Source organism: Oryctolagus cuniculus, chromosome 1 (assembly GCF_964237555.1).
Source record: "Oryctolagus cuniculus chromosome 1, mOryCun1.1, whole genome shotgun sequence".
Classification (NCBI taxonomy): Eukaryota; Metazoa; Chordata; class Mammalia; order Lagomorpha; family Leporidae; genus Oryctolagus; species Oryctolagus cuniculus.
Window position 1 is genome coordinate 970,379 of NC_091432.1, and position 16,537 is coordinate 986,915.

Consider the following 16,537-nt stretch of genomic DNA (forward strand, 5'->3'; position numbering starts at 1 on the left):
CGTATTCTATCTTTAGCTCTGGTGGAAGCGTGCCAGGAGTGCCCGGAGGGACAAGCCTCACCCTTGGGGGGCTCACCTGCCTCTCAGCCTCTGCTTGGGCCCAGGTCTTCCAAGCAGCCAGGCTGCGAGCCAGTCACTGCGTGGGATGGCGAGAGGCTGGCAGCCTTCCCCGAGGAGGGGGCTGCACTCACAGGGGTAGGTGCTCAGAGGGATGCCCTGGCCCAGCTCCTAGGAGGCCCAGAGGCCACCCTGATACGGCACTGCTTTCCCTTCCTGCCAAACGCCCCCTGCCAGCTTCCTGCGAACAAATGGGCCTGGGTCCCCAGCACGGGGCTTGGCCCAGGTGCAGAGGGCAGTGGCCCCACAGCCACTCCCTGCCCCGGCCTGCTCGGCAGGCTGTGCGGAGCCTGCTGCTGCTGGCTTGTTCAGCTCCTGGAGCCCGGCTTCTTGAGGATCCAGGAGATATGGCCAGCAGGTCTCCCCTGCACTTATCGCTTGATCACCTGTCCCGTCCTCGTGCACGGCCCTAGGGCTGAGATGCGGGTCAGAAGACGGGCCACTGCTCCAAGCCGTGCCATCCTCCCTCCCAGGGGTGGGCTCTTTCTGCCCCCTCACGCGCATCTTCCCAAGGCCACCTGATAAGCCTCCAGCTGGGGGCGGGGGGTATCCTGAGGGTGGCATCGAGTCCCAGGGCTGGTGGGAGAGATCTGTGCAGAGGCAGATAGGAGCATCCCCCAGGGCTGACTTCAAAGCCTCCTGCTGGGCCGCCGAGCTGCATCAAAGTCACACGAGCTGGGGAGAGGCGGCCAGCTCCCGGCCACCTGCAGCTCTCCTCAGGGTCTCAAAGGCCTTCTTGCCAGACCAGGCGCCAGACCAGCCCGCTTCCAGGCCCAGGAGCTGCTGGAGGGAAGGGCAACTGGCCTTCAAAACCCTGTAGAGGTCTCCAGTCCAGGCCCTGGGGCCCCTCCTAGTGTGCTCGCTCTGCTGGGACGTGGGCCGGGTGCGCGCGTGTGCGCGTGTGTGCGTGGTGGTGGTAGGGAGTACGGGACGGCAGGGACAGCACGCAGCATCCAATGGCAGTCTGGAGTCAGGCTGCCCAGCTGCAGCTCAGTCTAGGTGTGCGGTGTGGCCCGGCGCACAGCAGCAGGCACCCTCGCGGAAGAGCGCCAGCCCTGGTCACGAGTGAGCCGTGGCCTGCGCGGTGATGCCGCAGAGCTGTGGCGCCGGCATGGGAGTGGGAGCCGCGGGCCTGTGCTCTCCTGTGGGCTTTCGGTGGCCAGGGGGAGGCCAGGGTCCCGTGCCTGCTCGAAGGGCCAGCAAGGGTGACGGGTACTGAACCCTCTGTTGGAAGTTCACCAGGCATGTGAGGACGACCCCTAGGCCTGGGTTCTCCAGACCCCTCATTTCCTTTGTCCAGACTGCCCGCCGGGTCCCCTGCTCCCCTCCAAGCTGCGACAGCTGGGAGAGAACGGCGCACACCTGGGAATCCAGGCAGGTCCTCTCCCGCCCTCCCTCGGGGAGCACTTGGCCAAGGCCAGGGGAACTGCATGGGGTCTTTCCACCTTGGCCTCCCTCTGCAACCCTGCCGGGTCCCCTGCCTGGCCCCAGCGGCACTAGTCCTGGTCTCAGTCGAGCGGAGCTGAGCGGTGCGCCTGTGTGAGCCCAGAGGGGCGCTGCCCCTCCCTCACGGGGGGACATCAAAGGGAAGCAGGAAGCAGCAGGCTGGCTGACCCCCAGCGGGTGGGAGAAGCGCGCCGGGCCAGCCCGGCCTGACTGCTGGGGATTTTCCATCCCACCAGGATTTCCGCAGGACACCACTACCAGGCCTTCGAGGCTCCTCAGGAGCCAGGCTTTGGGCAGGAGCCCACGGGACCAGGGAGGGGGCTGGACTGGGTGGTTTGGGGGCGTGGCCAGGCACTGGAGGAGACCTCTGTCCTCAGTCTCCCCAGGAGTTGCTGGGTGCAAAGCCGAGACTGCAGGCCTGAGCCCAGCGGAACACTGCCGCTGAGACAGCATAGTGAGGGTCCTGAGAAAGGTGGGGTCCTGAGAAAGGTGGGACAGGGACACCTCCTGACCATCAGGGTCACCAGAGTGGGCGTGCGTGGTGCATCCAGGCCAGGGCCTGCACAGCGGCCGGGATTAGCTGTGGTGCCTGCGTTTCCCCAGCAGAGCCTCTGCAAAGCGCCGGGCTGAGCGGCAGCACAGGGCAGGCCCAGCTGCCCGTCTTCCCCCCTCAGGAAGCCCAGGAATTCAGCAGCACTGAAGAGCTGAGCGGTGGGAGGGCCCGCGCGTGGCAGCAGCCGGGGACTCGAGTCTGGCCTGGGCTTCGGGCTGCTTTCTGTGCTGCGAGAAGGAAGCAGGCTTTAGCCCCTCCACTGGAGACCCTCCTCGGTAGGGTCACCCCAGGGTCCCGACCCTCCAGAGCGGGACTGCGGCATCCTGCCTCTGAGCTCCCGTTCCTGCCTCAGCAACACTGGGCGTGGCCCCTGCCTTAATCTTAAGTTCCCCAGGATGGTGAAGCGGGGGTCCTCTGGGCCAGAGACCCTCATGGACCTGGCCCCGCTGCCTTGGGGGTCTCGGCCGGTCACTGATAGACACACCCTGTGGTGTCCGGCTGGAGGCTAGCGCACTGCGTGTCCGCTGCTCGATGGAGGTGGGCAAGGGGTGCTGTCTGTGGTGGAGTCACTGCCCCGGCTACCTTTCTGCCTCAAACACAGGTTTGCCCCACTAGCGCACACCTGCATTTGCCATGCTCCCAGTGTGACACACGGCTGCTCCCGCAGGTGCAGTGTCGCAGGCTCTGAGGAAGAGCAGGTGTGTCTGTGTGTCCTGGTCCGGCTCCGGGTGCCCTGGCTCTGCCGACAGCTAAGGGTGCATGCCCCTCCCTCAGGTTGGAGCTGGGGGACTGGCCAGGCTGTGCAGGATGTGGTCTGGGGCCTGCCTTCCCAGGGTGCTGGTGTGGGGCCCTTAGCTGTGTGCATCCCACAGCCAGGCTGCAACAGGCTCAGGAGGTAGGATGAACAGGTACCGCTGTGTCTTAGGAAGGCACAGAAAACCCCAGAAGTGAAGGGGTAACGTGGGGCAAAGGCCCACACCTACCCTCCACCCAGACCTGCTCCCCTGCCTCCTCAGAGTGTGGGAAGGGGTTCGAATGAGCCTGACTCTCCTGGGTGTGAGGGTGGGGTCTGGAGCACACAGGCCTTGCCCATGCCACCTAGCAGATGGATGGGAGAGGGGCCCGGACTTGGGCCAGCTGGCTCCCTACAGAACACAGGATTCTGCTGGTGTGGACATTGGTGGGTTGGGCCTGGGAAACCGTGTTCCCGGCGTGCCAGGAACGGCTCATCAGGGGAGGCCGTTCGTCCTGCCCCAGCCTCCATGACGCTTGTGTAGGCACAGAGTCAGAGCGCCCTCCATGGGGCCTCAGGCTCGTGTGGGCGCCTGTGTGGGCTCCTCCCTCAGGCCTGAGCGGGACGGCTCCAGCCAGCTGCCCTCCCACCTTGTGCTGTGGTCATCCTCGTGTCCTCTCATTGCCCTGTGGGACCAGCAGCCACTGATCCTGGGTGCAAGTGGCCTGCCCTAGGCTTGTAGACAAAGGCTTCCTGCTAAGGGAGGAACTCTGGCGAAAGGACACCCACAGACACCGCCGGTGAAAGGACACCCAGACACCGCCGGTGTCCCACCCACATGCCAGGCACATGGACGGATGTATGGAAGGGCTGTGCTGGGTGTGTGTGCGCTCGCCGAGCCCGAGTGATGGCGGACGGAAGGACGGGCGGACACTGTCCCTGTGTGAGCTCCTGCAGAGACGGCGCTGCACGGCACATCTCCTCAGCTGTAGCCCCAGACCCCCAAGGCCACCCAGTCCGTCCTGAGAGTCTGTAATCCCCGGAAGTTGTTCCAAGAGGCACAGGTGCTAAATTCTGCAAGCCCACGAGCAGGGATGGGAGGAGGTTGTGAACGAAAAGCAGCTGAGCCAGGAAAATGGAAGCTGTTCTGTTTCTCAGTCACTCAAGCAGTAAAAAGAGAAAGCACGTGAGCCACGCATGTGTGCCACGCACGCCAGTGTCCTCAGCGCGTGAGCCACGTGTGTGAGCCACGCACACCAGTGTCCTCAGTGCATGAGCCACGCGTGTGAGCCACGCACGCCAACGTCCTTTATGACCAGAGAAAGCAGCGCGTGAGCCACGCGTGTGAGCCACGCACGCCAATGTCCTTTATGACCAGAGAGAAAGCAGCGCGTGAGCCACGCGTGTGAGCCACGCACGCCAACGTCCTTTATGACCAGAGAGAAAGCAGTGTGTGAGCCACGCGTGTGAGCCACGTACGCCAACGTCCTTTATGACCTAGGGAGCCTCTTCACAAGGCCTGAGTCTCAGGGTGCTCCCTGGAGGAGGCCCCTCACTGGATGGCCTGCAGCTGAGACAGCCAGGGAGGTGGGCCTTCCCTCCCCACTCCCGCTCCGGCAGACCCGGCCACGGCGAGCGCCAGCACAGGCAGCAAGCCTCTCGGCCAGGCTTGGCCTTGACTCGGCAAGCACATGGCCGGAAAGCCGGGCGAGGGCCCGGAGAAGGCGGCACCTCCTGTGGAAAGGGCAGGAGAGAGGCGCGGGTCAGCCAGAAAGTTCCGGAGCGAGGAGCGCGTTTTCAAACGGCAGAGCGTGCTGCCGGGGAGTCCGGGAACCGGTGCCCGGCCCCACTGGTCCTCCACGGCCTGGCGTGCTGGCAGTGAGCCCTCGTCCCTCACACACACACACACGGGCCACCCTACAAGAGAGACTCTAGGGACAAAAGTGGGGTCTCCCAGTGAGGCGACCGAGCCCCAGGGGCCACCTCTTGGCCCAGGCCCTGCGGGGTGCTATCCCGGTGAGCGTGAGCGCTGGTGGGAGAGGGTTCCCAACTGCTGTGCCAGTTAATGAATTATTTACTCTAAACAATGCCTTGATAAAGGGGGGACGGAGTTGCTGGTGTTGATTACGGAGAGCCGGGGTTGCCAAGGAAAGTTTTCTAAATGGAAAGGAACAAAGGCAGGCACCTCTGTGCAAGGAGGAAACGTCAGAGCGCGTGCACTTCTGAGCACCGTGTGTTCGGGATCTGCCCACGCAGTGGAGGCTGGGGCATCGCGGTGCAGAGTAAGAGCAGCCCGCCCCAGAGGCCCCGCGGAGCCAGCCGAGAGCGAGAGCCAGGTAGCTAGCGGGCAGCCAGGCTTCCGCGCAGCCCCGCTGCAGTGGCACCCGCGGGTGAAGGGCCAGGCTGGTGCAGCGTGGGGCGTCTGCTCTGTGCACAAATCTCCACTTCTTCTCAGTAGCCGCGAGTGTTTACTCCAACTAAGCCCTCTGCATTAAGAAGTCAGCTTTTGATAGGAAACCCGTCGTCAAGGGAATCCTGGGCCATGCCTGCTGTTTTCCAGGCACCCATTCCTAGGGACAGTGGAGCCACCGGGCAGTCAGCCAGAGCTGTGCATATCAGTGGCGGGGCGGGGCAGGGGGCCGCGGTGCCTTGCATCTGGTTCTGCTCTTGTCAGCTGACGTGCCACTGCCCACACTCAGCGGTCAGGCTCCCGGGGACCTCAGCCACTTCCCTCGCTGCAGCCCATACCTGCTGTGCCTGAGCCCTCCCCAGGAACCTGCAGTCAGGAGCTGGTCTGTATCCAGGCTCCCCTCCCTCAGTTACTGAAGTCGAAGCCCTTGGGCCTTGGCTAATGAGGGCTAATGAGGCAGAACCAGGGCTGCCCGAGGCAGGGCAGGTGTCTGGACACGCAGTGGGTGGCAGAAAGATCCCTGGCTCCACTGTAGCACAGACCCCAGCGCCTCCCCAGGGGCCACCATTCTCTGGGAACACATGCTGCCCCCAAGCCTTGGTTTCTTGACCTACAAAAACTGAGACGGTTCCTTCCCCGCGAGGTCCCAGCAGGGTCACCAGAGTCCTGCACTTCCGGCGCCTGCATTCCTAGGATGGCATGGAGGGAAAGTGGAGCCCGCCTGGGAGTTCTCCCTGGGAGTGATCCTCTGTGCCTGGGGATTTTCTGGTGGACTCTGGACCGCAGCTGCTGTGCCCAGGGGGTGGGGACGTGGACGCTGGGGTGGGGTGGGGGCAGTGGGGCTGAATGAGCCTAAGAAGAGCTGTAAGGCCCTGTAGCACCCCCTCCCCGGCCCCCACGCTCTGCCTCGGGCCGCCTGGGCCGAACACACCGCGGAGCCAGCACAAACCCTGACTCATCAGGCAGTCCCTGCTCTTCCCATCAAATGTTCACGGAGGGACCATGCTGGGCCCACACGGACTAAGTGCTGAAGATAACATGCGGGCAGCGCTGGCCATTTCCATCCTCATGGGCCTTCAGCGCCACTGAAGGAGACGGCCGGCCACGCCTTCGCCATGGTAAACACAGTCACACATTAAGACATCAGCCACTGAGGGAGGGTGTTCCCGCTTAGTCCTACAGGGCAGATGGCACCATCTAGGGAAGGGGAGAGCTTGGCCGGTTAAAACGGACAGCGAGAGAGAAGCGTCACGGAGCCGGGGCAGCTTCGGCAGACCCCTCCCTCCAGCTTGGTGCCCCTGGGCCCCAGGCTCAACCTAGACTGAGAATACTCCATGCGAAAAGCTGTCTACGTCACCTGAAGATTACTCTGTGGCCTGGAGGGGTATCCAGGGCCTCCTCTGCCCCCTGGGACTCCAGGGAGCCCTGCAGCGTGCCTGGTGCACGGGTAGCTGCACTGGTACTGACGCATGAGCAGACGTTTGGGCACACTGGCAGAAATCTGGTCTTTCAGGGTGCAGTACTGAATCTTCTCGTTTCCTGTAGCTCCTGGAGCCCAGCTGCCTCACACCCAGCTCAGCTCAGCCCGGCACTGGCTTGTGAAGGAGCCCAGGGGAGTTCCACACCGGAGGGCCCTTCACGGGAGACCCCCGGGGAGGCAGTGAGGGCAGGCTCCTTCCAGGCCACCTGGGCTTCCCCAGGGCTCCCCTTTCTTTGTCTGCAGCCATCCTAGCCCTCAATGCCACCTTTACCTGGAGGAGGGGAGGGAGCTGCAAGGCGCAGATGCCGGGTCCCAGAGTGGGAGAGAGAGACAGAGCTGGGTGGGCTGGGGAGGGACCGGAGGACACTGGGAGGAAGCCGAGCTCTCGGAGCCTGTCCCAGGCAGGAGTTCCTCAGCCTCAGCCCTGGCATCCACGCCCCGAGGGGCTCAGCAGGTCCCTCTGTCCCACTCCGCCTCAACCAGAAGCAGTGTGAACAGGATCTTTTCCGAATCCTCTCAGTGTTCAGACATGAGTTGTGTATCAGAATTTTTTTCGCATTAGTTTGTTTGTTTGAACTTCTATTTTTAAATAATTACATCATTAGTTTCTTCTCGGAGCTAGAACTCCACTGATGTTCTAATCTGACAAGGCTGGCGTAAGAAAACACAAAGCTGTTTCACCTGTGATGCTCAGCACAAAAAATCATAGAAAACATTAGGAGATGGGGCCCACCGGCTTTAAACACCTGCACCTACACAGGAGGGTGAGGAGACACACAGCAGGCTGGCCGAGTCCCTGGGGAACTGTGCCCAAAGCTGACGCCCTGTATGATTCCTTTTACGTCACATGTTGTGGTGGCAAAATTAAAGAAATGAAGACAGATTAGCAGTTGCCAGGAGCCACAGTCAGGGTGGGGTGGTGCAGCAGGGAGACGTGGGGGCCCTGCAGGTGACACAGATGTCCTCCAGCTGTACTGTGGGTCCTGCCGGGGCGCCACAGTCTTGCAGGATGTGACCATGGGGCAGCCGGGCAAAGGCGCCCAGGTCTCTATTATTTCTTTTCTTTCTTTCTTTTTTTTTTTTTTTTTGACAGGCAGAGTGGATAGTGAGAGAGAGAGACAGAGAGAAAGGTCTTCCTTTGCCGTTGGTTCACCCTCCAATGGCCACTGCAGCCGGTGCACTGCGGCCAGCACACCACGCTTATCCGAAGCCAGGAGCCAGGTGCTTTTCCTGGTCTCCTATGCGGGTGCAGGGCCCAAGCACTTGGGCCATCCTCCACTGCACTCCCGGGCCACAGCAGAGAGCTGGCCTGGAAGAGGGGCAACCGGGACAGAATCTGGTGCCCCGACCCGGACTAGAACCCGGTGTGCCGGCATCACAGGCAGAGGATTAGCCTAGTGAGCCGCGGTGCTGGCCTCTATTCTTACCGCAGCTGCAACTCTGCAGTTATTGCAGCAGAAAAAGCTGATGAAAGAATTTTTTAAATGCATAAAAGCGGATTTTATCACATACTGAAACTAAGGTGGGGGACGTGTTCTATTTGATCTGAACAATGCATATAAACCACTTCTCTTTGTGGTTAGAAAAGGCCGATTCTTATTTCTGTAAAAAAGGCAGTTCTTCCTAATTTAATCTAAGTTGGCGAGGTTTCGATAGGAGATACCCACAGAATGCAGACGCTACACCGACTTTCCTTCTCACAGGCAGGCTGGTTGTCAAGCGACTGTGGAAACAGCCCCCGTGGCCTGTCACCATCTGGGAGAGCAACAGGCTGGCCCTACACCCTGTAGCCCTGGCCTGGTGGCCCCCGCTGTGTTTCCATCGCTAGCCACAGCGTCTGGACAAGAATGGCGAGAAAGACAACCGACTAGACCTTGTGCGGCGCATTTGTGTCTGTCGCTGCTTTCATGTCCGCCTTCCCATGGGCCTTGTCGGGTCACCCGTGAAGATGAACGCGTCCCACTGGTGCTGGGGACGCTGACTAAGGCGTTAACTGGTGCCTGATGGTGGGCGTCTCTCTGCCTGCTGATGTGCGATTCCTGTCACCCCGAGAACTCTAGGAGGAGGGCACTGTCACCCGCCGTTTACAGATGGGGGCCCTAGGACTGAGCGTAAGGGACTCCAAGGCTGGCAGGCAGGAAGTCGTGGCGGTGGGCTTCAGCAAGGGCCACCGCCTCACCGGTCACTGAGCAGAGGGTGGGAGCCGCAGTGCTCAGGAGGGGTTTCACAGGGTGAGGCTGGGACAGGGACCCGGTGGTCGCGCCTCAGCAGGGAAGGGGAGCTGCTGTGTGTCACGTGGCGAGACCGTTCCGACCTGCGTCCCTCTCTTCCCTCTCAGTGGTTGGGGTGGGGAGGGCTGGGCTGTTTGCTGTGCACTCCGTTTCTGACTGCAGGTTTTGAAATCTCCTTGAATTAGGCTTCTTTTTCTCTTAGTCTCTATTTAGAGTTCCAAATTCGGTTTCCCTCAGACACCTTGAAAGCATGGCTGCCGGGGGTGAAGGGACCCCGGGGTCTGCCTGGTCCGCGAGCCCCGGGCCAGCGAGCGCTCGTGTTCCCGGACATCACGCGCGGCTGAGCTGAGGGCTCGGCTCGCACGCCCCGGCTTCCTGTCTAACTCAAGAGCTAAGCCCGTTTAAGTCTTTAGTGTTTAGATCTGGGGCCACACCATGAGTTCCCCTGGTTGACTGCATCGTGGAAATGAGCTTCCTGCCAGGGACTGTGAAGTAACCAGCGGCGAGGGCGGCCCCGCCACACCACTGCACCACGAAGTCACCGGCTGAGTGCCCTGCGCCCGCCCGTCGGGGGGCTCGCCTGGACACAAGCTACCGGGTCTGAACTGCGATAAGGGCTGTGTGTGAAGGCGGTGGGGATAAGACGCTGCGCCCTGAGATGCAGCGTCGCGTTAGACGAGGGGATAAACACCGCAGGTCGACTGGAGCGAGGGGCTCATTCCACCATGTGCAGCTGAAGCAATGAGTACAGTTCTGAAAGTGAGACGCAAAACGACAGAAGACACAAGAGATCACAAGCAACCTCAGCACTGGGACGGACTTCAAACACTGAAAACAAATGCCCGCATCAGCAAAAAACGAAGCTGACGATTTAAAATTTTAAAAATTCTGTAGCAGAGAAATATCATAGAAAAAGCTACCATTTCAAAGAAAAATTAGCAGAAAATATCTTTGACACATATGACAAAGTGCTGATAAGTTGGTAAGAAGACTTTCATAACAGCAATTTGATTTTTATAAATTAAACTATTTCCATTAAACTGTTTGCCATCTGATGAGAAGAAGCCCCGATCCTACTCAACAAGCACGCCTGTGCTGTGCGCAAGGGTGTAGATGGGTATGGGCTGCATTCGGCAGTATCTATCAAAATCGGAAATATTTTAATCCTGTTGGAAACGGGGAGAAAAACAGGACATCTTAAAGCGAATCCACTTAAAATGGAAACCAGACTTTTACGATGAACAGATCTGGCTGGGAACTCATCTTGAAAGTACCAGTCGGAGTGAGTGTGTTACTGTCGCCCTGTAGGGCAGTCAGAGCAGCAGCTCCGTCCTCGTACCCGAGGGGGCTCTGGGTCTCTGCTCCGCCCTGACAGAGGGCCTGCGCCCATTCTCCCTGGTGAGCTGCTCTGAGCGCTGACTGGGACTTCCTTTGCGTTGACAGCTGGCCTGACTCTGTCTGATCTCCATGGAGAGCCCTGGCTTTCCCTACCTCCATGAAATCCCCTGTCTTGGTAGGATTTAAAATTCCTTTTTATACAGTGATTTGCTTTGTGTGAGCACTACATTGTCTGTGCCCCTGGAAAGAGAGGGGTCAGCAGAGGTGCGAGCCGGGGTGGGGGTGCTTCAGGGGAAGCTGGTTTCGAAGGGGTCGGCTCTGCAGAGAACACACGGAGCACTGAGTGGCTATCCTACTGTCCTGGGCCAGGCGCTCCCCGAGAGCCAGGAAGCAGCTGAAGGCCTCCCCGCAGCCTGGCCCCACACGCTGGCCACCAGCCCGCTCCCCACAGCTGCTCTGAGGCCACCTCGTGCCCTCCAGCCACCGTGCACGTCATTGCTGGCCATTCCCTGCTGGTCTGAATGGTCATGGCGCCCTTGGAAGCACTCGCTGACGCGCCGTGCGTCAGCCTCGGCGGAGCCCTCCCCCCTCACCTGTGCCGGGTCTGCAGGCCCATGCGCTCGCCCTCAGCGGAACTGCCGCCAGAGGACCCCGGCCAGCCAGCTGAGTGCGCCGCAAGCGCGTCTCGTCCGGGGAAGCCGAGCTGTGGCTGCAGCAGAGGCCTGTGGGAGCAGTCACAGGAAGCAGCACTGTGCCACGCGGTTCAGAGCTGCCCCCGCCCACCACAGGCACCATCTACACCTGCACACGCTGCTCTGAACTTTTAAAAGGCTGCTTAGACGCATATGGCACAGTGAATCAGACCGTGTGGGCAGCCCAGGAGGAAGGATGGCAAAGCATGTGAGCCCAGGCACAGGGAGGGCGACTCGGGAGGCAGGGGTTGGCGGGAGAGCCCAACTGCTCCCTCCAGCCTCCCTTCTGGAGTCTGAACTTGGTTCACTGTGCGTGCGTGTGTACCCTGTGTGGGGGCAGTGACTCCTCATGCGTGGCACTGTGTGGGGGACAGGCCACGCTAGCCTTCTGGCTGTCGTGTGGGGTGCTCTGGGGGCGTGGCCCCTCACATGTGGCACTGTGTGGGGGAAGGGGTGCTCTGGGGGCGTGGCTCCTCACACGTGGCGCTGTGTGGGGGAAGGGGTGCTCTGGGGGCATGGCTCCTCACACGTGGCACTGTGTGGGGGAAGGGTGCTCTGGGGGCGTGGCTCCTCACCTGTGGCACTGTGTGGGGGAAGGGTGCTCTGGGGGCAGTGGCTCCTCACGTGTGGCGCTGTGTGGGGGAAGGGTGCTCTGGGGGCGTGGCACTGTGTGGGGGAAGGGGCACAGAGGCTTTGACAGGGAAAGGCACAGCGGGAGGAGGGGAGGCGCAGGCCTGCTCCAGCGCGGCCGGCCGCATCTGCAGAGCCGCGGCTCCTGAGAAGCGAGGCGCCACAGAGCTCTGACCGCGCTTGAGAGGAGGACAGGGCAGCGCTGCTCCGACTGCCGGCCCCACTCAGCGTTCACGTGTTCACAGAACTTCCGCATTTTCAGGTCATCTTGGATGAATGCAAACTGATCAGCAAGGTTTTTCCAGCAGATTTGTCTAACGCCGTTTTAGATGCGTGTCTATCGCATCTTCAGCCCTGCGCTCGTGTTTTGTATTTTGAAAGCTCTGGTCTAGGGAGTGTGGCGAATTAGTCTTCCTTCACCTTTGAATGGAGCTGGCCTGGCTCTGGCTGTTGTGGGGAAGTGCCCCAGCGTGGGCCAGGAGAGACCCCGGTGTGTCCCCATCGGAGCACCACCCAGAGTGGGGGCGGCAGAGGGCAGCAGAGCTGGGGAGCCACCTACAGGCCTGCCCACTAGGAACATGCCTGCACGCAGCCGGTCCGGGGCTCTGCCCCTGGCATCTGCGTCCCCACCTGGGCTCTGGCAGAGAAGTGGGGCGGGAAGAAGCCGGCAGAGTGCCCACCACCGTAAGAGGAAAGGAAGAGCATCGGCCCGGCAGCCCAGAGCGAGGCCTGGAGAAGCCGCAGCTGGGCTGCAGGACGGCTCCGTCCGCAGGCGAGGTGCCCCGTCCGCAGGCGAGGTGCCCCGCCAGCGCCTTTCTTCCTGCTATCAGGGCGACAGCCTTCGCAGAGGCCAGCAGCTGGCGAGAGTCTCCAGGAAGCTGGTCTGGCTCTAGGCTGGGCTTGGGGCGACTTGAACGAGTTAAGTTCAGAAGGAAGGAGTCATCAGGAAAGGTTTAAGGTTCAACAAACTTTTCGAATTATTTTGCACAAAGTTCTGGCTTTTCCAATTCAGAGGCGTGTTTCGCTGTAACTGCTTCAAGCCAGAGTTGCAGAAGCAAGGAAGCGCATGCCTCAGACCACTCACTCAAGGCATCTGGCTCAGCAAGGACAGGCGCTGCAAGTGCCGCCCGCGCCTGGAACACTGGGGCCGTGTTCTCCCTCCGCCTGCGTGCCTCTTCCTCCCCCAGCCGCCACGGCCGTGTGTGCACACACGCGCACACACCTTCCCCGGGCAGGAAGCTGCTCTCTGCCAAGAGCGAATGGAATTCAGATTTCCAGAGGGTGTCCTTGGCCTCCAGCTCCATGGCCGCACGATGAAGAAAGGTCCTAGTGTGTGTGCGGGGGCTGGGCGAGAGGGGCCTCCATCTCTGCTCACGTCTCTCTGGGCCCCAAGAAAACCCACCACTGGCTGTGCTCTCCGCAGCCACACCCACCTCACGCTCATTCCTTCCCTTCCTGAGCCATCTGGGTGGCCCCAGCAACCAAGCCTGCACACCTCCCTCCCCACTGAGCAGGGGACCTAGGCCAGGCCCCCACAGAGCAGCCGTGGGGACACACGCGGGGGCTGCAGGCCAGGCCCGGAACAGCCTGGGGCTGCTCTTGCCCCTGACAGAAGACACGGCCCCGTCTTGAGCCTGTGTCTGCTTCTAGAAGTCCCTCTTCATGTTGACCTCCTGTCACTCTGGCTGGGGCACAAGTAGGCCTAGGAATGTAGGACCTTCTCCCGCGAGGGGGGTCCTGACATCCCAGAAGAAAGGACTGTGTCATTCCCCCACCCCCACCTCCGTGCCCCCCACGGTCTGGCCTAGGCCTCCCCAGCCCTCAAACCTTGTATCCCCAAGAGTTAAACATTAACAGGAAAAGGCTGACACGGACCAGGTAAGTGAGTCAGGGCCGCGGTCAGCAGTCACGCTTAGCTTCTCTCTAGGCCTGCTAGCTGGGCTTCGGTGGACAGGGCGGATAAGCAACGGTGATGAGAGCGCACCTGTGGCCCTGCAGGGCGCCTGGCACCAGGCTGAAACCCCTAGGGCCTGACGCCTGGGCAGAGGACCGGCGCAGCCAAGGCCTAGCCAGGCTGCCCTCTGGCTGCTCCCTTGTTTCTAGTGAGACTGTTTTAAAACAGCTTGACCCTCCTAGCAGCCTGGTGGTTTCTCCTGAGATTCCTTGCACAGGCATGGGGACAGAGGGCTGGGCCTCCGAGCTGGGCCCTGCGGCCTCCCCGGGGCCTCAGGGTCCTCAGCTCATCTGTCCACTCTTGGGCTTTTGGCCCTGGCTCCAAGGCACATTCTGATTCTTTTGCTCGGGTCAGGAAGGGTCAGTACCCCACCCTGATGTTACCCACAAGGTCTCCCGGCTGAGCCATGATCTGAGAGGCCAGGTCCACGGTCCATGAGAGCAGCCCAGACTCCTAACCTAACACCTGACTGGACCTGCAGCGGCCTCAGCGGAGGGCCACTCCTCCCTGCGCCCCCGGGAGCCCTGTATGGGAAGGCCAGGGCTGTGTGTGCTGTGTGGTGCTCAGGCAAGTGTCCTGGGCAGCTACCAGGCTCGGGGCACCTGCTGAAGGGGACTGGCCACACCTGGCCACAGCCAGCGCAGGGTGCATGATGAGCAGGCCCCTCAGAGCCAGGCACTGGCGCCCAGCCTGGGCCAGGTCCTCTCACTGGTGGCCTCGGAGCCCCGTTTCTCTACCCTGTCCATCTCCTCACACTGACAGGGATGCGGTCCCCACCCACACCTGCTTCCTGACGCAGGACTCCGGCCAGTGATGGAGGCCCTGGGACCACTGCGGGAACTGACTGCAGGGAAGAGAGCTCTCAGAGCCCTGGAGCAGGCGGCTTTCCAGCCCGCGTCCCTGCCCACAGAATCCGCGGGGCTCGCCCAAGCTGGCGGCCAGCTCGCCCAAGCATCTCTTGCCAGAGGCCGCCTTGCCCCTACTCTTGCCACCGATGGCAGCCTGTGACATGTCGCTGCTCTACCAGGTACCTAGGAGCGCTCACAGGAAGCCTGCGCACCCAGCTGGTGGGGTTCACGGAGCAGTTAGACACACGCACACACACACACACACACACAATCGAGTGTTGCAGACTGAAGGGGATTCAGTTTAATTGAACAAATCTAGACGTGAACCTGAAGAAAATACTGAAAAGCAAGCCTGCCTCCAAAATACCCAAGAGGGAGGATTAGCTGGGAAAAGAAAGGTCCCTGTGGGTGGAGGACAGCTGTCCACTTCAGACCAGGGCATTGGGGAGGACACTGGCCTGGGTGCACACCAGTCCGGGGCAGGGGACAGGCCTGGAATGCGCTCAGGACCTGAGCCGGAGGTCGAAGACCTTCCCTTTCCTCCTACCCTGGACAGCAGCCCAGCTGCCCGAGGAGTCGCAGTGGAGCCCAGAGAGGCGCTGCCTGCTGCTGCCCACCTCCCGCCAGGACCCAGCTTCCTGGGAGCAGTGGGCTCTGGCCCATAACCACAGCAAGGCTTAGGGACTCAGCTCGGGCATGGACCCTGAGTGTAAGTGAGTACATCGGGGTAGTTTTGCGCTCTCCAAACTGTCCTGCCTGCTACCGCACCTCCCAGGGACCCTCTGCCACCTCACAAAGCAGTCCTGCTCCCTGCCTCAGTTACCCCAGCAGGGAACCACAGGATACAGCTGTGGCCAGGGTTATTCTTTGGGCGCTGTGCAGTCTGACCTTGTATGAGGCCCAAGTCCCAGAAGAAAAATCAGGTAGAGACCAAATCACCCTTGAAAATCCCTTGAGTCATCTCTGAAAACAGCCCTTGTGTCTACCTCCACTAAGCTGATCCTGTGCCCAGGGAAGTGGGAGCAGCTGTGTGTGGGGTCCAGGGCCCTCTCCTCCAATTACTCCTGGTACCACCTTTAGAAGGAGCTTCTAGGGCTGTAGCCACATGGGAGAACAAGTTACTTATGTGAGAGAGCAAAGCCGACAGTGGGATGGGGCACAGCGGACTCTGCGTGCTATCTGTACCCTCATCCACTTCTGTCTCCACCGGTTAGTTCTCTTCTCTTCCAATAAGGCATGCCCTTCCCAGGTGGCACCCCGAGCCTTCCATGGAACCAGCCAGTCCTGACAAGACTCACAGCTGGACCTCCTGCTAGCCAGTCACTGCCAAGGCCATGTACACCTCAGGAAAAAAAGCCACCAAGCCTGTCGACACTGGGGCTGCACTTGGGATTATCTCTGTTGGGCTGCCACTGTGGTCCCTGGTCCTGTGCACGGCCTCCTTGCTCCTCGCGCGGCCTCAAGACCGGGTGCTGATCTTGGCAGGATGACAGCACACTGTGGGGTCAGTGGTCTCTGTGTGGCACAGTCCCTGGCCTCTCCTGAGAACAGGAGGGTGGGCGCCGAGTTTTCACTGCCTCTCTGCGGGAGCCAAAGTGCCTCCTGAGCCCCGTCCCCACTTCCTTGAGGCTGTGGGTCAGGGATCTGTAACTCCTTTTGCCGACACCTAACTCCAGTCCGCCCTGGGGCCTGGACGTCTCAAGCTTCCAGGTACATCTTGTTGAGGACTGCACCTCGTGGCCCCCTCCTGTGATCTTGTTGGCGCCCTATGGTAATGCATGCCCTAGGGCTGAAAATGTTCTCAGGCCACGGGCTCCCCCATCACAAGATGGCACTCTGCACGGCACTCCCAGGTCAGGTGTCTGGCCGGACAGCTGATCCATCTCCTCAAGAACTCGGCCCAACACTGAGTCAGGTCCCCAGGCTCACGGAGGCCGGGCGAGTGCCCCAGCCGCCCACAGGCAGGATGATGTGCTGCCTGCTGGCCAGGGCTTCCTGGCACATGGCCACGGCTTAGAGGACACACTGAGTCAACAGTGGATGAGGAGTACCCACGGAGCTGAGCTGCACGCCACCGTCACCCCCAGGTGGGAGCACACAGCAGG

At 61.2% G+C, this 16,537-nt stretch overlaps 1 protein-coding gene and 1 long non-coding RNA gene across 5 annotated transcripts in view; one reads left to right on the forward strand and one right to left on the reverse strand.

The window, feature by feature from the left end:
* The window catches only part of KCNQ1 (potassium voltage-gated channel subfamily Q member 1), a 275,100-nt gene that overhangs the window by 112,794 nt on the left and 145,769 nt on the right, over positions 1-16,537 (reverse strand). The window lies entirely within an intron of this gene.
* The window catches only part of LOC138845490 (uncharacterized), a 30,960-nt gene continuing 16,467 nt past the window's right edge, over positions 2,045-16,537 (forward strand). Inside the window, exon 1 of the long non-coding RNA XR_011382778.1 lies at positions 2,045-16,519. This is a non-coding gene — a long non-coding RNA (uncharacterized lncRNA). The remainder of the gene's footprint in view (positions 16,520-16,537) is intronic.